General features: G+C 37.1%; 1 long non-coding RNA gene across 1 annotated transcript; it reads right to left on the reverse strand.

Annotated features, from left to right (window-relative positions):
* Positions 1–5,927: 5,927 nt before the first annotated feature.
* LOC137478731 (uncharacterized) lies at positions 5,928–21,319 on the reverse strand. Its single transcript, XR_011001772.1, has 4 exons — positions 21,239–21,319; positions 16,700–16,881; positions 7,308–7,400; positions 5,928–6,313 (listed from the first exon to the last, which is right to left on the reverse strand). It is a non-coding gene; the product is annotated as an uncharacterized lncRNA (long non-coding RNA).
* Positions 21,320–24,232: the final 2,913 nt, after the last annotated feature.

Here is a 24,232-nt window from a genome sequence, read left to right on the forward strand (position 1 = left end):
CAAAGTCTTTACTACCTCTCACGCCACATCACCAATGAGAAGGCTGAGGGTGTGTGAGAAGTTGGGAGAGGACACAGCCAGGACAACTGACCCCAACAGGCCAAGGGACATTCCATACCATAGGGCATCATGCTCAGTATATAGAGCTGGGGGAAGTAGAAGGAAGAGGTGTTTGTCTTTCCAAGTTACTGTTAAGAGTGATGGAGCCCTGCTTTCCTGGAGATGGCCGAACACCTGCCTGCCCATAGGATGTGGTGAATAAATTCCTTGTTTTCCTTTGCTTGTGTGCACAGCTTTTCCTTTACCTTTAAACTGTCTTTATCCCAAGGCATGGGTTTTCTCACTTTTACCCTTCCAATTCTGTCATGCATCCCACCAAGGGAGAATAAGTGAGCATCAGGATGGTACTTCATTGCCAGCTGGGGTTAAACCATGGCAGATAACCAACCGTCACACTGTAAAGGCCGTGCTCAGACTACAGCTGCTGGATCCAGTGTTACAGGAAGAGTTACATTTATATTCTTGATGCACTTGTATTCAGAGACCATCTAGTAAGATCACAAGACAGAAATGGTTTAGCCTTGACATCATTGGCAATTCTAAAATTGAAAAGGGTTTGTTGTTTTTCTCTCTCCCTTAGAGAATTATGCTCAATATTTTCAAGGAACTGTCATTTCCTGTAAAATAATGTTTATGGTGGCAGGCTCTCAGTCTTTCTGGTAATTTATTTTCAGAACATTATTATTTATTGTAGCTGTTCTTTGTTCTCTGGGTTTTTTTTTCTGGCTTTCAGCAGGACTGCCCCATGCCTTTCCAAACTGTGGAGTTTTACAGTGTAGTGGCTCGGAGTAATTTCAATCTATTCAAATGAATGCTAAAAACGGCATCAAACTTCAGGGCCCACTTGAAGAAGATTGTAAAAATGAACATCAAAGGAAGAGGATGTCCATGTCTGCATTTTCTCCTTCAAAAGCACTGGGCTAGTCCATGCAACAGCCATGTTTGTTTAAATCAACATAGTCTGGGAAACCACAGTAGCTGTCTTTCAGTTTGCTGCTTTTCCTTAGATCTGCCAATAGCCATCCCACATCCTGATCACCATTAGGTCCATGTAGATGGGTGGTGTTCAACCGCATGCATTCACCATGAAAAGTAATATAAGGAGGATGCTGAAGACCTTGGCATGACATAATAGATTCCTATTATTAGGTCATTCAATTCCACCTCTACATCAAATCTTCTGGATAAATCTGCTGTCCAGTTGTTAACAGAAGGTAATCACACAGTATTAGAATTTAGATCTAGATCTAGCTTTTCTTGAAGGAACTTATCTCAGTATGCTGCCCAGTTAATTCTCAAATTACGAAATCAATCACGAATGTGCTTCTGACACTAGGAAATGCTGCCTCAGTATTTTCAAGTCTTCTAGGCTGCAAAAGCAAAATTATTTGCCCCATTCACAGTCCTTGTGAGCAATGTACTTTCCATTGGCTGCAGAAAATGGTAAGAATTGCTTAGTGGCAAAACACATGCAATTGGCAATGCAGTTTGTGGTCATTAAAAGGAAATCCCACGACAACAATGACTTCAAGGAACAGGCTATGGCTCAAAGACATGAAAAGAAAGGAATTAAGGGTTCAAGTTCTCTGCCTTCCCCAGGACACAAAATGTCTACCAAAAGCATACTGTGACTGGTGACCTACTGGGGCTGAGACTCAAAGTGCATTGGTCATGAAAGGTGCAGACAGCATCTCCACAGAATGTGGAGTTAGAAGGAATATAGGCATAATATTCTGCTACGTTTTTACTAGGAAACGTGGAGACAGCAGGCAGTGTTCTCCCACTTCCCCTCTGCTCTCTCTCACAGACACTTCCTTTGTCTGTACCAGTTGGGTTATTAACAGAATATTGTTTTTCATTCCACTTCTTCTCCCTTTGGGCTTTCTATACTTCTGGTCACAGAGGAGAAGGTAAATAAACCTTTTTAATTACATAGTCTGTCAGAATCTTTCCACACTCACCCAATCTATTAATTTTTTTGTACTTCAGATTTTTTTTAACCCCCTTCCCTTACACTTAGCCTTTTTCAGTTTGCATCTGAATGTACCAATAGAAAAAAGCACAACCCTTTCCCTGCAGAAATGCAAAAACAGTTGTTGCAAGACTCATTTTATGACATCAATTTTTCCCTTTGTGTAGAAAAACTAATGCTTCTACAGACCTGAGAAATGGTCCAAAAGGGAAGATACTTACCATTACCTTCCAGCTGTGCAAAATAATGCAGTTTTCACATCAGAGAACCAAGTGGGCTTGGGTTTCTTGTCAGATGGCTTTCACAGATATATAAGAATATATTTCTTACTTTCCAAGTGGGCTTTAAATGTAACTACATTTAAAGAGTTGGTACTCCACAGACCAAACTGTAACAACAGAGGGAAAATACAATTGGGTATGTTAGCTTCCAGACTAGCATTACTTTAGCTTTTTGAGCTAAGTTGAATTGGTGCTGAAACTTGTACTCCTGTAGGAAAACAACTATTCCAGCCTTGAGGCATCTTAAACACAGGGCATGGAGTCAACTGACATAAAAGGGTACAAAGATAATTTCTGTGTTAACTAAGAAAAGAATTCCTTATTTGTAAGCAGAGTGGTTCTGATACAAGGAACATCAAATAGTAGCTCATTTCTAAATGTATATGCAAGCATATTTTCATTCCTACCACCGCTTCCTCTGCTTACCATTCTCTGAAACTACTTGGCCCTGTTCTGCTAGACAATCATCGCTAGCTCTTCCACCCTTTATCCATGGAGACCCAGGACTCTGGATTCCCTCTTCAGGCATATACAAAGAAAATCCTGGGGTACTACACTTGAAAATTCACTTTTCTGAACCCTTTCCCATGAAAACAGAGCAAGTATCAAAGACAATTGCCAAATGGAGATAGCCAGCAGTTTACCATCATCAACTCACACAGACAACCTGGACACTGAGAGAAGAATAATGTTTTGTGTGCTAGCAAAGTCTTGGAGAATGAGAAGTGTAACATATTTTTCAGCAGTGTGAAAGTATAGCCTTTTTCCTTTCAAAAAGAATTTGCAACCTCCTAGTAAAACACTAAGAATATTTGTATTCTATTGAAATATATATTTCTCCTGTATGTATACGCATATATAGTAGTAGTCTGAGAAAGTGACAACCTCTCCAGAGATTTTTGAATTCACCTTATAAAATGAGAGCTTACTGCTGCCAGCAGTGAGGAGGCCAACTATATTATGACTGCAATCAGATTCAGACTATTTCATGGTCCATTCCTCCCTCCTTCCCTCCCTTCCTTTCTCAAGAGGTAGCTCAGGTACAGAGCCAAGGACACTTTCCTGCTCCAGAAGCTTACGTTCAAAGTCCCACTCTTAGACAGACCCTGCTCCTACCTTCCTGTATCCAACCAAATGCTGCTTTTGGCTAAAACCAGGAAAAAATGAAGGCTGAAAGTGCCACCCTCTGCAGTCTCCCCTTCCTCTATGTGCCTGTCCCTGCTCCCCAAAAGCCTCAGAGAGAGAGGACAGAAGCAGGTCTAGGGACTGCAGTGCTTTTTGGCAATGACTTGTAAGACTGTTTTAGTTCCCCTGCCCAGAGATGCCTGGAAGAGTTGTCTCACCATGAGCTTGAATCCTGTTTCAGCCCGTTGTTATGGGTGAGTGGTTTCTACATGACCCTCCTGCTATCCCACTCCAGCCTGGTGCAAGCTGTGGGCGTGTGGGTCTCTCTTCTCAGCATAAGCCTCAGCCCTGCTGCACCTTTCAAAGCCTTTGCAGAAAGGAACTAAGAGACAGAAAATCATAGTCTGTTTCCCCTAGTGTTCAAAAGCTTGCACTGGACAAGGAAAAAGATTGGTGAGATCAGGACACTTTATTCAAGTCAAAATTAACTAATTAGACATAGATTTAACAAAATGTACAGCAGAAATGTTTATTTGATTTCCCTGACCTGATGCAGAGGCCTTTATTGTACTGCTTCTTGTGTTACCATCCTTAATCACAATGTGCTCCCCTAAGACTTGGTGGAGTGGCAGGAGAGGACCAGATAGAAGTGATGGGGAGCCTGAGCTCTCAGTGCATCCTTTACTAGAAGCTGTGATACAGTAGCTATGGGCTCCTCTGCAAGGGGGCTTTCTGGAATGGACAATAACAGAGCAGAAACCAGCAAGAAGCAGGGCAACATTTGCCAATAAAACATAACTAATTCCCAGATACTGCCGCAAATATCATGCATGTAACTGCAGTCGTCTTGGTTCAGAGACAAGCCTGAAGCATCTCACAGAGTGGCACGCAAGAAATCTTTACAAGATGAAAACCACGCCCTTCTTCTTTAACTTCCCTGACTTCTCCAGGCATTAGGTATCTGCCATAAACATCATGGGCAGGCAGCACTGTTGTCATTGAGAACATTATCAACTAGGTTATTGTTGTGCCTATTGGAGCAGACTGTAGAGGACTTGCTGAATTTTTGGCTTGAGACCCAGTCTTTTGGTGGGGGAGGAGAATGGCATTGAATAAAAATATCTTGGAAATGAACTGGCTAGAAAAGGAGGATGTGGGAGGCAGGGAGTAGCTCATGCTCAGTGCTTGGTTCTCCCCTGCCACTGAATGCTTTCACTGCACAGTCTGCCTGGTCAGGAATGAAATGCCTTCTCTTTCAGGCAGTTTGAGGGACATCCAACTCATAGTCTGGCATTTCCAGGGTAAGAAGGCTACAAGAGACCTTCTGCTACTTGAGTCCAATTTTAGAACAGAGGCACTGCTCCCCGTCAGCATCACCAGGACACCTTTGGATTGTCAATAGGCAGGGTGATAAAACAGACTAACACCTTGCTGCACTGACACACATGAATTCCCATGGTCAGCAAAAGATCCTACTTTGAGGAATATTGATAATTAAGTAACAACTCCTTTGTGCTAAACCATCACCTGAAAGCAGATTTTAAAAGTAGATCAGGCCTACTGGGGACTCAGCTGTCATAACTTGGTAATATGTAAAAAACTTCTACCCACAAAGCAACTTGGAGACTGTTCCAAGCAATTGGAATAGCAATTCCTTTTTGCAATTTTTTATATCTTCAAGTGAACAATAAAACCCAAATAACGGGTAAATTTTTAGGAAAAAAAAAGAGGAAAGGAAGCTGGCCCTATGTCTTATTTTAACTGGATCTTTCCAGAGGAAATGCTATAAATTGCACATGTTACTATATAAGCATCCTATCAGTGACCATTGAAAAATTAGTCCTAAAGAGACAAATGGGTTTATTGCACACACTACTTTGCTGTGAGTTTATGTTCTTAATTTATTTTCTTCATTATTATCAAATACAATAGTGCTAAACCCTCTGGCATTAAGGTGAAAGCCAGAAATGAGATTGGTGGGAGGAAAAAGAAATCCTAAAGTACCAAACAGATTGAGTGTAAGCTGCCAGGCAATACCCCTGACTGGAGGTTCCCAAAAAAAATGCTAGCTCTTTGCAGTGGGGAGATTTAACATGAAAGATGTTCTTGCACCTTAGAGATGCTGGATTAAGGAAGAAGCTGGGGAGTCTGACTGGCCTGTCAAGACTGGTGTCTAGAAGAGAGATAAACCAGAAAGAATTAGAAAGAGACAAGAAAAGGATATTCATCTCTCCTTGGGGCTGTTCTGTGCAGTTTTTAGCCAGCACTGAATAAATAATTCTCAAAAACAGATCTTCTGGGAACTCTGGTTCCTGATTCTCAGCAGTACTTCTACTCAAAGATTCAGCAGATGCTTACCTTGGGGAATCTGTCTTCTTAATGTGCATGGAAACACCCAGGGTACCTGCATCCAGGTATCCTATAGCCCTACATGATTCTGTGCAAATAGTTGCTAAGTAGGGAAAGCTGCACAAAGGTATAACAAATAACACTTAAGGTCTGCATGATGCAGCTGCTGTAACAATTTGTGATCATATTTGGCTGTTCTCACGTCTTATCTTAAAAATTTGAAACTTTCCTGGATCTACTGTCAGGGTGCAGACAGCCTGATGTGATTGTGTCGAAGGAGCTGCATGCTGGGAAAAATATGCACTCTTTGAACACATTGTAACAGCCTCCTGTTATCCCAGTTATCAGAGTGAATCAATATGGATCAAGGTCTGCCATCCCACTCAGCCAGTGTAGAAGCACACACTAACCACATCCCTGCAAGATAGCTTTGGTGCCATGTTGTTGAAGCTTATATCATACTTAGAGCACTTTGCATCCTGAAATCCCCCAACTCCAGCTTCTCTTTTGAACTCACAAGTTGCAACTGAAACCAACAAAAAGCCCTATTAAACATTATCCTTACCTAATTGAATATATTAGTTGTATATAGCAATTACCTTCTCCTTTTTACAGTATAGTAAAGCACTTACAGTATAATAAAATCTACCACACAGTGCTCAACAGCCCAGTGTGTTGAGCAATTCAGGTTTTAGTGCTTCATGTAGGTTAGGAATTTATTTTAATTGCCTGGCATAAATCACACAGTCCTACTGTAGAGACCCTTATTATTTCAAAGACAGGGCTGGTTTTAATCCTGTATATTCATGGGGAATAAGAGGGAAGCAGAACAAAAAGAAAATCACATTTCAGAAGTTTACTCCTGAGGAAGAGATATTTGTTCTGAATTCAATGAAAATTTAAGAAATACTCTGTGCATATTCTGAGCACAGTAGTAAAGAAAACTTTGTACTTCACCACTAAACCTCAGGCACTGCAACTGTTTCATGAGGTAAACTTTGACAAACTATGTGAGACTTACAAAGAGAATTTGCAGTGCAGATGGAAATTTATTTTGCTTACACAACTGTCTTTCACCCTCTTCGTAACATATCCAGAAATAATATTGCTGGGTATTTTGCATGTATGTTTGGATTTACAGTGCATGTGAGAGGTAAGCACTCTTTCATTAAGTTTGGGTCCCATTTGTAGGTTTTCTGTTCCAACACAGCTGAGTCATTTGTCTTAGTAATAACTTAAGTAAAACGAAAACTAAACCTAAACAAAAACATCCTGCATTAACAAAAGATATAAAAAAAAGAAAAATCGTTGAAAATGTCTATTTAAGAGTTGAAATTGAAGTGGAAATGATCTGCACATGATTGTGAGCCATCATCTAATTAGTAAATTGATGGTGATACCATTTTTTGTCTATACTACACAATAGTTCCTGGGGACATGAACATTACAGGAAAGAGATTTGCATCTCTTATCTTTAAACACTTAGGCCACAAATTCAGGTCTAATCAATACTGATTCACCTTTTTGTGCAAATACCAGCCCTGAACACTCAGTGTCTGCAGTATTAAAGGAAGCCCCCTTAGCACTGCAGCATTCTCATCCATCTTTACTGGCTGTATGAGGAAAAAGCAGAAGATAAGCACTCAGATACCACAGAGAAGAGTTGAATGCTAGAGTCAAAAGCAGTATTTATGGTGATAGAAAGAGATATCTGATGTGTGATTTAGTTACAAGATTTTAAATCTTCAAAGTTATACTTCAAGGCTCAGAGAGGGTTTTTTTTATACAGAGAGAAAAAATATCAATCATTTAAAAAATTTGAAACAATTTGCATAGCAAACTGAAAAATCATTTACCTCTAATTAATCCCATTAATATACCCTTTCTGAAAATGTTTAATTATTGCTTTCAGCATTTTTGAAGACCTTTTTAATTCATTATTGGACTATCAGCTGCATATTTATCAAATCTGGACAGGCTAGGCCATCATTCGTGGAACCAATTTATACAAGTGCCAGTTAACCACCACATGCAAAAACTGGCTTTTAAAGTTCACAGTGCTGTTAAAAAGGTCATGGTGATACTTAGTGAAAATTGAATCATGCAGAAGTCGATACAAAAAGACATACTGTCTTCCTTCAATAAGGAGCTTTAATGCTATGCCAGTTTAGTTACCATCGAACTCTGCAAAGTCAGCAAGCTAATAAAGAATTTAGGATTTATGGGCCCTTTAATTCAGCATAGAAAAAATAGTTAGAAACTGACAGACTAATAGGCCAATTATCTGAAGAATATTTTGTTTATTTGGCACAAATTACAAGGAGATGCATAATAAAAATACCTTCAGTAACCAATTTACTCCTACTTTAAAATAAACTCATTCACGACTACTGTGCTACAGAAAGTACCATTAAAATGTTCAAAGTTCTTTCCTGATGCCAAATAAAAACTCTTAACCAAGGCAATATACAATATTAATATGGTTTTATGGTCAATTTATGTCTAGACGCAAGCAATAAGAGGTGGAAGAATACTACAGAAATTACAGCTTTTATGCAGGAAACAGGAACAAAACCCCAAAGGATTGTATCCACATTTGTCTTACTCCAGATTTAGAAATTATTATTTTTTCCGAATTAGGTATGGGTCTAAAATATTAGCTGTTTTCTTTGCATGAATGAACTCTGGAGAGGGAATAGTCTGACAGTTTTTTATTAAAAAATACTTGAATAAAATTTTGCCTTTTTTATTTAGCTGACATGACCTAACTGTACTCTGTTTCATACTGGCTAACAAATGGACTTCATGAAAATAACCACAAGTGTCCACAGACTCTGACTAATGACACAATATAAAAGACCACAAATATCACATACTTTAGAAGTTTAAGTTCTGCTGAAAATTAAAGAAATGCAAGCCACTATGTTTCTAAAGCAATCAAAATAATAGTATCTCCATATTTTGTGATCTCACAAGCCTTGGCATGAGACATGAAAGAAAGTTCAAGCCCTGTTTTTGCATTTGGGGCATTTCATAAAGGGCATGTCTGCATTAATAATCATAGGTAGGCATTATAGTTCCAGTATGAAATAAAATAATAAAATGCCAATGTATAGTTCACATATAATTAATCCTATACATTATCTCCTCTGAGCATTGACTTTACTAAAAATAAAATAGATAAGGAGGTAGTAACATCACAATTTCCTTACTAGGTCATGGGAAAAATGTTATTAGAGAATATTCTCAGGATTTTCTGAAATTACTTGTGTCTCTAAATGTCCTAATTTGGGTCATCACTATTTAGGCATAAGGATTTTCATTGTTAGAAAACAGGTTCTTTCTAAAATCAAGTTTCATCAAGATGCAAGAAACTGAAATTTGGGACATTAAGACACACATATCACTTTCAAAGTTCTTGGCTGGAATTTTAATTTGAGTTGGGAAAAGAAGGAACAAACTATGAACTAATTTCTGTGGCTACTGTGTAACCTTTGGACTTCTTTAGACATAGCTTCTTCCCATGTACAAGATTCCAGGAAACCAAGATATTTTGTTCCTAACAGATAACAGTAAATTCTTACTAAAGAGTTACTTGTTTTTCTCCACAAACTCAAATTTTGGATCAGTTGCTGAGACATGGTGTCCAGTGCTATCCTGTCCAATTGGTGCTCCTAAAACTGTCAGTCTCAAGAATAGTGGTTGCTCAAAGGAAAAATAAATCAAAATAACATACAAGCATAAAGAAAATGGTAATCCTAAAGTTGTCTGATTTTTACAGTGGAATTTTCCACTTACCAAAGAAAATTTCAGCAGACAGAACCACACAATGTCAGAGCTTTGTTTTTTCATTTGTGTTTAATGGAGAAGATTAAAGGAATAATTCATGTGGTAGATGAATCAAACTATCCTTTTATTGAAATATAATTGTAGGTATAATGTACAGCAAAGCAGACTGCTAAAGTGATCCCACACTAAAACAGTGGTTTGATAGCTTTCTCTCCTGCTTGTATGAGTTTGCAATGAAGTAATTTTTTTATGAGGCAACAGAGACACACTTGAACTATTCTACAAGATGCTTTGTAGGTGGGACAAATAATTTCTGGATTTTTATTTCTCACAATGGCAGCTTTCTTACTGTCCATAGATCAGAGAATCGTGTCAAAAGGAACTTGTGGAGATCATCTAGTCCAATTGACAGGATCAGGACTGGACCTGATATGGATCTCACCTGTTAAAGTCTTTTTATCTCAGCCTATGAGTTTTCTCCCATTGACCCTTATGATTCTCTCCCCCATCCCACCAGGGGAGACTGAGTAAGCATCTATGTACAGTTTAGTTGCCAGATGGAGTTAAACCAAGATAGAAATTTATGGGCCAGCACCCAGGCATAGAAATGAAAGCAATTTTCTTGAAAACTCATAGAAATTCAGTGGAATGAGTTGGAAAAATTCCTCAATTTATGCAGAACCCTCCAGCTGTAACACTATCAGTTGTGTATTACGTTTTCAGTACAGCCATTGTCTTCTTTTTCCTTTAGCAAAATCTATGATTTTGGTATTCAAACAACTTAGGAATGTGGTGATTCAAAAATACAGGTAGAATCACCAAGCAAAATTTTGACAATATTTTCATAAGGGTTAAATCTTTTAGGAGTATCACTCAGGGGTACTGAGTGATTTTCTAGAATAAGTTTATATAGTCATTAGTGAGGGGGAATGGGAAACAAGGCTGACATAATCAGCTGCAGTGCACCAAAACCTTCAATAAACACACTCTTTGGTAAGCTACAGTGCTGTAAAGGGCCCTCTACATAGCACAGAAGGAATGTAGGTACTTTTATGTTGAATGACTGAAAAACAAAATGCAGTTGTGAAGTAAAGGATCTAGAAGGGGGAAACAAAGAAATAAAGCAATATCTCTCACCAGTGCATTTTTACCTGCAACACTTAATGAAGAACCCATGGGTGGATGCCTCACAGAAATAAACATAAAATATAAAACTGCACGATGAAATTAGTTCAAGTGTGTCACATGAGAGCTTTTTCAAGGACTATGGTTGCTTTCACAAAATAAGAGTGCAACAATTAAAAATCAGCAGAAACAAAGACATGGAAAGAGCAAATGCAGTTTTAAAGGTTTCTTCCTTTCAGTTTCAGGCAGGTAGTTCTGCTTTTGCCTGGAGATAGGCGAAAGCAGAGCTCAGCTCTGCAAGTGTCTGCTGAGGGAGTACAGCCCTTGTCACCATGGGTGCTTTGGAGGCAGGGGAGCTGTGTGATTGCCACAGAATGAGAGCAGTCCTCAGCAATGAAACTACTGTCATGGCCAGAAACCAGGCAGGGTCTTGGCAAGTTTCCCCATGCTGTTTTCCCATGCTACTCTCTCTTAAGTGCCTCATATGAAAGGGGTATTTTTTTACCAGGGAAAGACCAACTCTGCCCATGTGCCTGATGAACTCCCAATTCCTTCAAAGAGGCTGTTGACACAGCTGCCAATTAAGGCCATTTGTGATATACAAAAATGACTACGGAGTCTTTGCACAGGCCAAACAGCACGTGGACTTTCATTCATTACTGTCACAGGTTAAATTTAAGCTGATGACAGAGAACAGATGTGAGGGTCCTTTAATCTTGAGCTTTTCCATCCAGGCCTGGAAGTATTTCCAGGATTTTTTCTGAGGGCTATAGACCCAGTTTATATGGCAATTAAAATGATCAAGGTCACCAAAGGTCTGTGTTTTGACAGTGTCCAAGCAAAAGCCACTCCTTCCCGAGCACCTTTGACATAACCTTCATCCAAATCCAAATCTTGAGGTATTCTGCCATACAGAAGCAGAAGGAAGACTGTCAGCCATATCTCTGCACTGATCAGCCCCTCCCAAGATGAGAGGAAGAAAATTACAAGGAGACCTCAGAAGCCTTTGTTATTTTTGTGTGAGTCATCAAGAGACAAAGGAAAAGGAGATGGATCTTCCATCCTACCAAAATGCAGATGGCAGTGACAGGCAGGACTTGTTTCTTCCACTATTCTCATCACAGAAGATCCAAATCCTTCTAGGATGCTCCTGTCAAAGCCCCAGCTGACCCGTGAGCACAGAACATTTACTGCCATGTTCTGGGGATGCACTTCCACAGCTGTAGCTATGCTTCAACATCAAATTCCCTCCTTCTGTGGCTAAGTATTAACATTAGTACGTGTCTGAATAGAGAGGTGAATTTCCTCTTGTGTCTTCCCTTACATTGTAAATCCTCATAGATCCGTAAAGACATACATAGTATAAGTTCCTGAATACTATATTTGCTATATAATGCTACAAACCATTTAAATTGCATTTTACACTGAGAAAAAGAATCGCACACTGACTAATTGCCCAGTTTCTTCATGTGTGGTATTCAGTAATTCCATGCACAGGGAGGTGATGATCTATTGTTCTTTCAAAAATCTAGTAAGGATTAATGAAAACAGATCGCCTCTGTTCCAACCAGTTGGACAACTGATAACAATGCAAAACAGGAGAGACCTTGACCCACTGACTTCAGGAAGAACCAGGTGTCTACTACACCATTCCAAATCTGTTTGCACTTCTGAACTCTGCAGCTGTTAATATCTCTCCACAATCATCTCGCTAAACTGCTTCTATGCACATCTGTATTTGACAGGCTTAATTCTCTGAAAAAATGAAAAAAATTGAAAAACTTGAAAAATCATACAACATGCAGAGATACCATTAATAGGAATTTAGATGGTGAGGCTGATGTTTTCTTTCTTCATCAACACCAAGCATTTTCCTGAGAAAACAACATTTTCCTGCTTTTAGGATTCTACACACCCAAGCAGAAAAGGGAAATAGGTGAAAACTAGTAAAAGCATACAGGAAAGCAGACTGTACCATTCTGTGGGTCACTTTCCAGGATCATCTCATATATTTTCTGTTCACAAGAAAAATTCTGGAGGAAAATATCTGAAAAAATGTCACAGAAAAATCAGGTCTAATAGAGAGAAACAGCCCACAATTTAAATCCTTTTTGCTCTATTAAAGTACATTAGGGCCATTTCTGATGTTTTCTGGCTGTTTTGAAGGTGAAGCCACTCACATCAGTGAATCTCTCCCTGATGCATTGATTTCGTTTTACTTTGTCTCATTTATTGGCAAACGGGTTAAAACACGTATTTACACATTAATTTCTATGATCTTTGGCTCAGGTAAAATAATCTACATCTACAGAAAAATAAACAGCCAACAAATGGATTATAGAGCAGTTGCCAAAGGTTCACACTCATTGCTGAATAATTTTTTCCTTTTAGTTTGGATACCAGCCCACAGTACTGAAAATTTACATTGCAAGTATAACGAATGACCTTCATTTTGTCTATTCTATTGTAAGTAAAGCAATGAAGCCAAGAAAATAATGTTAAGGAAAATCAGCTTTCCATCTTACGTAAAATCCATACATTGATTTTCATTGAATCACAGAATAATTTAAATGGGGAGGGACCTCTGATCCAGCCCCCAGCCCAAATCAAGGCCATCCTCAAAGTTAGGCCATCTTTTCCATTTCTTAGAGTCTCCAAGTTTGGAAATTACATAGTCTCAGAGCAGTTTGCTTCAGTGTTTGATAACTCTCATTATTTAAAAAAAAAAAAAAAATCCTAATATCCATTTGGAATTTCTGTTTTGTCCATTGCCTCTTGTCCTTTCACTGTGCACTTCCAAACAGAATATGGACTCAACTTCCTTATAACCAGACATTAGGTAACTGAAGGCAGCAATAAGATCCTCTCTTGGCCTTCTCTTTCTCAGACAGAAAAATGGTTCTCTCTGCAGCATTTCCTACATCAAATGCTCCAGCCCCAGCCATCCTGGTGTCCCTCTGCTGAACTCATTCCAGTGACTTAATGACTTTTTGCTACCATCTATGCCTACTGTGTCTTGGTACGTTCCATAAACACCATCTTCATCTAAAGAGATGAAATTTAAGTTTCACGTGTGGGTGAATCTGGTACTAACAGGGAATGAATGATCACCAACCAGTAGGAGACAGATATTTTGCAAATAAAATCTCAGTTCCCTTCTTTCCTACATGTGCCAGTACACCATAGCACATCCAGTCCAGCATGTGCCTTGAGAAGATCAGACAGTTCTGTGGCAATGTGTTATGTAAAGTGTGCTAGTGTGCAAGAAGTCAGCTCAATAGCCTAAAGTCTAGGTAAAATTATCACTTTATGATTAAATTATGGATTTCAACAATCAGATGCCCCTCATTACATCTTGTATCCCCAAAAAATATGGTGTTGTAATGAGAAAAAGCCATACAGCAAAACTAAACCCCAGTAAAAGTAAGAAGCTAGAGATGGTGCTACAAGGAGAAATAGAGATGTATTTTGATTCAGCAAATGCCAACCTGTTATTGCCATGTATGTAATATTTGCCAACAAATTAAAGGCCAAATTAAAGATTCATATGAAATTGCATGTGAAACAGCTCTTCACTCATTGTGGAATGGCCTGTTAATACACATGTAAATTCTGTGATTCATATTCCTCAGATAACACAACATATGCAGTGCTGCTAATATAATATACACATAGTTTTCTAACGTGGTCTGGCAATCGTTAAGCATTATAGTTTGAACAATGGGTCAGTGTTGAGGTGACTGCAGTTCAGTTCTCTTTTGTCAGCTATGGCCTAGCAGTGACTAAAGAGAAAGCAATTCCTGTGTATTAGCAGCTTTGAGACCAGCTAGTGGAGCCAAATGGTGCAGTTAACCAACGTGGGAAACATAGTAAAGGTAAGACTTTAGAAAGCTGTGAAAGTAGGTTTTTGAAATAGAAAGAGTAGAGAACTTAGAGCTGTAAAGTTTGAAAGTAGAAAAGTTACAACAGTAGAGTAAATCAGGATATAAAATAATAGTTTGAGTTTTAGGTTTGGCTAAGATAGACCTTAAGGCTGTAGAAAAATATACTTAGTAAGATAGTAGAAAATTTTAAGTTTAATAATAGAGTATTGTGTATTGTTAATAGAAAGTATATAAGTAAACATTGTTTGAAGTAAATGTATGTGTGTTTTTAGTGATTGGTTAGAATAATTATTTATAAGTTTTAATAATACGCTATTAGCTAGAAAGTTTTTTAAATGTTCTGTAACAAAGAAATCTTTGGCTGTTGTTGGTAAGATCTGAGTTGTTGCTATTTTTCAATTTTCTCAACATCACTGAAACTGATGTTAAAGTTTAAAGAAAATTCTGTCACTTAATGGAATCACATGCTCCTTAAACAAGCAAAGATAATACATTAAATAGTGAGAAACTTTACATTTTACTGATGCACCTTTGTGTAAAAAACGTATAACACTGTTTTACCAAATTAAAAAATGTGTATTATAGTAGAACTATGTAACACAAAGTAGTTAATAAACAACAAAGTTAAGAAAGTTTCTCTGTTGTTGTACTTAGATGGAAAATTTTGGGAAACAGAGTAAAGACAAGAAGACTTTCAGAAAGCTGTGAAAGCAGGCCTCAGAAACAGAAAGAACAGAGAACTTAGAGCTGCAAAGTCTGAAAGTAGAAAAGTTACAATAGTACGTCAAACAAGGTCATGAAACAATAGTTTGAGTCTTAGGCTTGGCCACGATAGACCTTAAGACTGCAGAAAAATATACCTAGCGAGATAGTAGAATGCTTTAAGCTTAATAATAGAGTATTGTGTGTTTGTTGATAGAAACAAGCATTTTTTGAAGCAGGTGTACGTGTGCTTTTAGTGATTGGCCAGAACAATTATCTATTAGCTTTAGCATTATGTTATTAGCTGGAAAGTTTTTTAAATGCTCTGTAACAAAGGAATCTTTGGCTGCTGCTGGCAAGACATGAGTTGTTGCCATCTTTCAATTGTCTCAACCATGTAATAAGACTGATGTCACAATAAAGCTCAAAGAACTTATCCCAACAGTTCCATCCCATTTGTACAAACCTCCAACACAAACCAAGGGACAACACGCAAAAACAAAGGCATTTTTCATATTCTCATAACTATGGACCAAAGTTTGCCCCAGGGACTACACTAATTTTTTTTTATTCACTTTTTAAGTCTGTTTTGCAATATTTTCTATTAGTGAAAGATTGCATCCATCTATGCTGTTTTCATTTCTATCTAATTAGGAAACTCATGTTGTCTTCATTAGCTATCCCAGACACCTAAAAAAAGCTGAATTTTCATCAAAATACAGCAAAATACTGAAGATCTGTTTTCTTCTCTCTTTTGTGAACAAATTTCTCTTAAATTCAGGCACTAAATTACTGCTGATGTTAAAGTTCATGCTCTAAAGCCTTTGCAGATGTGTTGTTACCCGGTTTAGTGTACGCAGACTCAGTGTCTTTACCACTGCTCCTGTATAGGCTGTGAGCTTGGGGTTAGAATGTCAGCCACCACTTCCAAGCACTTCTTTTAATGGATGAAATGATCACAGAACTTTTCTTACATCTCTGACATTCCTCCATTACTTTTACAATTTAAACAAGTAAAACAAGGGTAAAAACCCCAGCCCAACTCCTTCAAGCTTTTTTTAATAAATGTCAGAATGGAAACTACGCTTAGAGAATGTTGTATTCACTTCATAAATTGTAAATAGATTTAATTATAAATTGATTAGAAGGGCAAAAATTAGATTGCCATTTAAATTGCATTTTCACAAGTATTCATTAAGAAATGCATGAGGTCTTGCATACTTCATAAAAAATAATGATCTGACATTTTTTCTTTTTTTTTCATTGGTTGAGGGTTCTCCAACAAACAGAACTATCTCTTGGAAAAAGGGAACCCTCTTCCTCACAATCTGCATTATTTTGAAAAAGAATCAATATATTTAAAATGAGAAGAATAGAATTTAATTCCATGGAAAATGAAGAGGTGGTATGACCAAGAGCACACTTCAGATATCTACCTTCTCTTAATGGTCAAACTCCTGAAGGAGTGATGATAGTTTCTTCAGGTGTGTTTCATGAATATTTACCCAGAATGACACTTTTGAAGAATTTGATTGAAATTTCACAGGTCTCTGACTCAGAAAATAATTTTCATGTCTTGATTGAATGCAGGCATCTGAAACAGAAGAGCAAGGCAGAAAGGTAATCTTCATTCACTTGAATCTGCCATTCATATAAGAAAAATAATATGCAAAAATCAATAAGAAAAAATATAGAGATAGCATTCTTATGTTTTACAGGGCTTTTTTTCAAAATTGTTTTTCTTTCTATCTCAATAAAAGAATAAATATTTACAACTCTAGACTTCTAGAGTGAATTCTTTACATTAAAGAGAAAGATATGTTTCTTTTTGCTGTTATAATCTAAGAAGCATAACAATGCTGTATTCATAAACATGATAGTCACATTTCATGAGAATCCATAGCTATCCCTGCTTCAAACTTAAACCTTAAAAGAGATCTCCATTTCAAGTTCCAACTTCCTTAGTTTATCTCTGGTCTAGCAGCAATGCATAGACTATTTGCCTCATTTTATGCTGAAAATTATTTTGAAAATATAATATTTTCTGCCAACTTAAAATACTTCCAAAAAATTTACAGAACCCAAAGTATTGTGGTAAAAGTCCAGAATGTCAAAACTTCAAATAATAATACAAGACAGATAAATAAGCTTTAATTACGGAAAAGAGATCTTTATGCTGCGTATAGAGTGTATGAAATTCTTACTGAAACTAGCAGAATTTTTTGCAATCACATCACAAATCCTTTCACATAAGATGAAAATATATAGACTTTATAGTAAGTCCTATGCCAAGCAAATATTCAAGAGACCACATGAAGTACTAGTGGTTTCACTAACTGCTTCTATATGGTACCAATCATAAATACTTATAATTTTGTCAAAATAACATCAAAACAGAAAGAATTTGAAAGACCTCAGTTTCCAAAATGAAGATTCAGGGCTACTTTTCTTTTACATCTTTCTTTAGACATCACTATCAAGTATCCGTGATACCACAAATATCATTGAATGCCAAGTTATTAAGTTTCAAATGAAAAAGCCAACATTTTACAGTGGCATTAATTCAAGAGTTTAAAAAAATGGTTACATTTGGATGTGTATTGCTGTTGGATCAATATTAGAATTTAAATACAGGCTAGATACAGAGTCCAATTCAATTAAATCACAGACATCTCTATCTTATTCATCGAAGCTCAGGGTTTCTTCACAGCTGTTTCACTTCAGTTTATGAGGGAAAGAAGGACCTATTCCTAACTATGCAGTAGTTCTGAATCCAAAATTCCCACATGTTTGGATCCAACATTTGGGTCCTGGCACACTTTTGCAACATGTCAGAGCAAAGCCTTAAGACATCAAGTAAAAGGGGATTTTGGGATTAAAGGCAAAAAAGACATTTAAAAATCTAATTATAAATATTATGAATTGTCCCCTCTGCACTATATATATTATTTCAGTATGTGCCCCAGGCATGACCCACTTCCTGATAAAAACATTTTTGAAAAGGACTGGGCTACTGAAGTATCTGTGGGCATTTTGGTGATTCTGTTCTCTGTAAAAGCAGTATTGACCAAATGCTTTACTTATAAAATATTTCTAATATTTCATCTAGCTGAAAAATAATGTTTTGGGGAAACTGCCAGGAATAAATATCTTGGTTTTTAAATTACAGTGGTTTAAGTAATGAATCTGCTTCCTTCACACCTGGAAGTGTTCAAGGCCGGGCTGGATGGGGCACTGAGCAACCTGATCTAGTGAGTGATGTCTCTGCCCATGACAGGAGGGTTGGAATTGGATAATCTTTAGGGTCCCTTCCAGCCCAAACCATTCTATGGTTCTATGACTCAAATCTCAGTAACTGCTTTTGACTAACTTCTAAAAAAGACAAGTTGACAAAATGTAAAAGATTTATTTATTCATGATTTATAACATGAAACTTCCCTGCTGGTATTTACTAATGGATTCTTTTATTTAGTTTAAATTCAAGTTTATGATTAAAATATGACCTCATGCTACTGAAGTGAACATGAGAATATATAGTTGCAATATGACATAGCACTGTGACTCAGTCCAAGCCCAGCCTGTAGGATGATGCAATTGTGATGGCAGAGCTGCTCTGTTTATTAAGATCTTCACTATGAAATATTTTTAAAAAGACAGAGACATTATGAATTATCCCCTCTGCACTGTCAGTCTTTTTTAAAATTCATGTAACTTTAAGCATTTATCATTAATGTTTGAGCTAGGTGTGGTGCTTCACTCAACTACTGACATTCCATGTGTTAAATCTTCTCTTTCTCAATGTCAAAAGTAAATGGTCTGCCAGTGTGGCTGAAAAGCTGTGATCAAAAGCATAATGAAGAGTTGTCCTTGGGCCTAAGAAGCATTGCAATCCTGCCTTCTGGAATACAAGTGCCATTGCATTTCACTATCTGTATGGCACCTTTTCAGATCTAGTGTCTTAAGATACACTGGATGACAAATGTTCTTTACTGAATATTTCAGTATTTTCCAACTTTTGAAGTATATATGCAAGCTTTTTCAGAAGAACATATTACCTACTTCCTTATCCTTTTCAAAATAATGACCTTGTGGTTTTATACACCCATAAAATGAAGCCTTTTTGCTAAACATTTTATTCCAAGTAAAATAAACAGTTATCTCCCAGACAGTCTTTGAAATTTTGTAAACTCAGTACAGTTTAACCAATGATTTGAATTTCCTAAATTTTGCATATTTTACTGTAAATAACTGCACTCTGGAGTGTAGGGGTTTTTTTAATATTTTATTGTCTACATCCATACAGAGGAGCTAATATAAAAATTGGAAATGTGACATAATGGAATTAAAGTGTAGTCAAGCTAAGTAATATTTTATATGTTTCTGTAAAGTGAAAAGCAAATTTAATTGAAATTAGCTCTTAACTGAAAAGTACAGGTCAGCTCCAAACAGTGACTAAAAATGAAAGTAAATTATGGTACCTCAGTGTCTGCTAGCAAATGCAACATGTAGTTAAAGTCATAGACTCCAGGCCTGCCAAAAAATACCAAAATCCTGAAAGTTCCTGAGTGCATCCAAGGGTATGCATGAATATTTTTAAGGAAAAATTAATATCCATTCCAATGGGTGCATGTAAGTGTAAGAGATCATGTCAGCATTTACAGAGTATCATAAACAACTATGTAATCAAACAGAAAACTCTTGAAAGCTCCATATTGGTTTGTCTCTACAGAAATAAGAATAAACTGAAAGGAACCCAGACATATTTTGATTACTAAAACTTCTTTTGAAATTTTGAAGCTCTCCAAAAGAAGTTTTAGTAAAACCATAACAAAAATTTCTATGTTAAGTGATGTCATCCTGATGTTTTCTGACTTTCTCAAACACCAGAATGTTCTTTGAACTGTACTGCAAGAGCTTGGAATGCTTTTCAGACAGAAGTACCACCAAAGAATTCACATGGAAAGCAATTTCTGTTTTACTTCACTGTTCTCTGCATGACTATTAGCTGAAAAGAAATAAAAATATATTTCTAATTTGTCTCAAAGTTTTAGGAGCACTGCTAATTTCTTTAATCATTGCCCAAGGCTAACACTAATTTAAAAGTTAACTTCTTCCAAAAAGCTTATTCTTTCTTCAAAAACTATTCTTCATCAGGAAAACTTCCAAGTATCAATGAAAAAAATATTTTTATTTACAGTGATCAAAACTTAGCATCATTTACCTTGGAGTAATTTTAGCAGAAACAGCAAAAACCTTTTCCAGTCTTTTTTTTCTTTTTTTCCACATTAAGGAAAATATATTGTCTGTTTCACTTTACCATCTCAAATGCCATGTTAATATAAATGCACATCCTGGAGTAAAAATGAATGGATGGGAAAAGGAAATAATTAACTCTCTGAGTAATTAATTTAAATCAGGTAGGAGAGGGTTTGTTTCCCCCTAGTAATTAGGAAATAAAGCTCATGTCATGGCAAACAACTTATATGCCACAGGAGCTGCAGATTTTTTAAGTGTGCAAATAAATTTTATCTATATATATATATATAAATTATAAATTTCTTTGCAAAAAATGTTTGCCTCTGTTGTGATTGATAATGTCATGTGTCATAATCACACACAATTACATTTAGGTGGTCCAATGAAGGTGACATCATTTTATTGCTTCAAAAGTATAAGCACAAATGCACAGAACTCTGTGTACCTCACTTAGTTCTAGTGCTGTATTTTATTAATGTCAACCCACCTTGGTAACAAGATGTAGCAATGGCTGGCTGAAAGAAACAATGAACATGTTATTCATAATTTTATAACATTGGGTGTGCCATCCTAAAGATATTTAAGTTATTTGCATAAAACTGGGACAAAAAGGAAAAAAGTTGACGAGCATTACAAAAAAAAAGCAGACTCATTTTAACATTATTTGATTTTCAGAATGTGGTTTATTTAGTTACATTTTTAATAAATTCACATACGTGTATTAGAATTCAGCTTATTCGCTTTTTATTGTCTAGTAGATCCAAAGGACCAATTCTCTAGGGGAAACAAGATGCTTTCATGCAACTTTCTGCCAGTACAATATCATTCTTAGAAAACAGCGTTTCCTGCAAACTGTACAGTAATTTCTAATTTAATTTAAGAATTTCTTGTAGTGGAACAATCACATCTCTGATGCTGTTACACTTTCAGAACAATCATGCTAAATACAATCACTCATAGACTCATATTGTTAATTTTGTGTTGTACTGATTTTCTGTGTAGGGAGGAGTTATTAACAGGTGCTGTTAATATCTGAGGAGTTTAATAGAGTAAGACTGCAAGTTAGAAACAATGAACTTCACAAGTAAGGGTGACATTTAAAATTCCCTGAGCTCAAGGGTGACTGACTTAGCCAGCCATCAGGTGTAGGACATGCCAAATCTCTGTTTCCAGGCTTCCACACTGTAAGACTACACCTTCCTTTAGTTAGGGCAGGCTAGACACCATAGACCACACATGGGTACATTCAGGAGGGCATTTAAAATTCAAGGCCTAAATCGCAACCTGAATCCTATCCTGCAGAGTTTGTTGTAGCTTCTGATTTTGCAAGAAACATTGCAGACACCAACTAGACGTACTAAAGTCAATAAATAAATAAAACCCCACTGTTGACTTCATAGCAGTGGGGATAGATTTATCTCAGGATTTTAATCAGACCTCAGGAAGGCAATTTTTAGCTGTGGCTTTGAGTGCTGACTATCTGAAGAGAGTAGCTGAATTCCTCAGTCAAGAGGCCTCTTTGCAAGAAGTTGCCACAGCTCTTCAGGGTTTGGCATCCCAAGGAAGTGGCCGTAGCTAATGAGCAGTCCTGAGTCGGATGTCTGACCTCCAGGGACATACTTAAGTGAGCAGCAGCCCCCGTGCTCAGCACAAGGCTGCTCTGCATCACCTTTAAAAGGCACACAAAACCCTCTCTTTACTTGTTATGCCTGAAGGTCAAGGGAACTGATTGTGCCCCTCCGCTCTGGTGAGACTCCGCTTGGAGCGCTGTGTCCAGCTCTGGGATCCCCAGAACAGGAAAGACTTGGAACTGTTATAATGACTCCAGAGGAGGGCCACAGAAACAGTCAGAGGGAGGGAGCATCTCTCCTGTGAAAAGAGTTGAAAATTTCGGAATTGTTCAGCCTGGAGAAGAGAAGGCTCCAGGGAGAATTTAATTGCAGCATTCCTGTACTTGAAGGGGTCTTATAAGAAAGATGAGGACAAATTTTTAACTGGGTCTGTTCCAACAGAACAGGGGGCAATAGTTTTAAACTAAAGGAAGGTCAGTTCAGAGGAGATATAAGGAACAAAGCTTTTATGATTATGGTAGTGAAGCACTGGAACAGAGAAGCTGTGGTTGCCCCGTCCCTGAAAGTGTTCAAGGTCAGGTTGAGTGGGACTCAGTGAAACCTGGTCTAATAGAAGGTGTCCTTGCCAATGGCAGAGGGGCTGGACTAGATGACTTTTAAAGGTCCCTTCCAGCTGAAAATATTCTATGACTTTATGATTCCCTGCCTACCCTTGGCAGCCTGAGTTACCCTTTGTAAGCCAGATACTCACCCGTACTTAGTCTGAATCCTACTGAGCAAAGGTCACATTTGCTTCATGTTGTTTATCTCTCCCCTTCAAGAAACTGTCTTCATGCAAAGCATTTTCTTTTACATGAATTTCTGTGAGTTTGTGACAGAGAAAATGAGACTGCAGAAGCTTGCCTGGAATTTAGTTTGGAACGTGATGAAAGAAAGGGAAAATTCCCTCTGCTTCAGTACCAAGATTAGAGGCAATTTTTCCAAGAAATTTTTATTCTGTTTTGTCTCTGGATAGATGATGTTGAAATACTTCAAAACAAACAAATCAAAATTTTAGTCATATCAGGGAACTAAAATGTTTCAGTTTAGGCCAGTTCAATTTAAAATTACACCAATGAGAGGAAATATCCAAATTATCATACTAAACCTTTATAGCTTGTGAAAATTGAATTTTTCAGTGAAATGTTTGTTAGTCATGAGACCATTTACATCAAGACATATTTTACAGGATCCTAGGAGTATGCATCTAGAAAAAACTCCTCAAGAAAACATCTTGTCTTGGGAAAGGATAAGCAATTGACATGATCACAATATAAACTCTTTGCAATTATAATGAAATAGTCTTTCCATCAACTTGTTATCATCAATTTTTTGTCATCTTCCACTAAGACAGGTTGTACCTTATGCAAGGTATATATTCTAGGGGTGGGAAAGGCAGTCAAGAGGGAAGAAGGAGGGGAAAGGAATGAGTACAACTGCTCCCTGTTTTAGAAAAGATTATGGCAATGTTTTTACAGACATTCAGATCAATTAGGTATCAAAAAAGGTAATTAACTATAAATATCTTCACTCTCAATAGATTGTAGTGAATATATTTTCACAAAAGATAGGACAAACTACCTTTCCTACTACATATTTGGAAAACAAACAAACAAACAACAACACAAAAAAGGGGCAAAGAAGAAATATACTGTCACAAAGTAGAACTTTGTATTTCTTAAAGCTCTTTTTCTCCATATGCTACTTTCATATCATCTTCCCTAGAGACATGTGAATTTTTTTCTGTAAAATAGATTGTCTTGACTTTTCATTCTCACTAGTTTTCTGTAATAAAGGAAAAGAAAACATGTTCTTATTGCAGCATTGTTAGTTTTATCCATCTGGAAAGCATAGGTTTTCCTCTGTGGCATCCCAATGACCGTAAGAATGGAAACATAATGATGAAGTTAGGTGGTTTAATAAGCTCTTAGTCATTTAATTAAGGAAAACCTACTGAGCTTTTAAGTATGTGTTAGCACATGAGATAACATAGGAAGAAAAGATTTGTGTATTTGCACCCTGATTTAAGACTTTGAGAACTTGGCACTATGTTCAGTGAACACAGGTTCCACGACCAGA

The sequence above is a fragment of the Anomalospiza imberbis genome, chromosome 1 (genome assembly GCF_031753505.1).
Source record: "Anomalospiza imberbis isolate Cuckoo-Finch-1a 21T00152 chromosome 1, ASM3175350v1, whole genome shotgun sequence".
NCBI classification, from domain to species: domain Eukaryota; kingdom Metazoa; phylum Chordata; class Aves; order Passeriformes; family Viduidae; genus Anomalospiza; species Anomalospiza imberbis.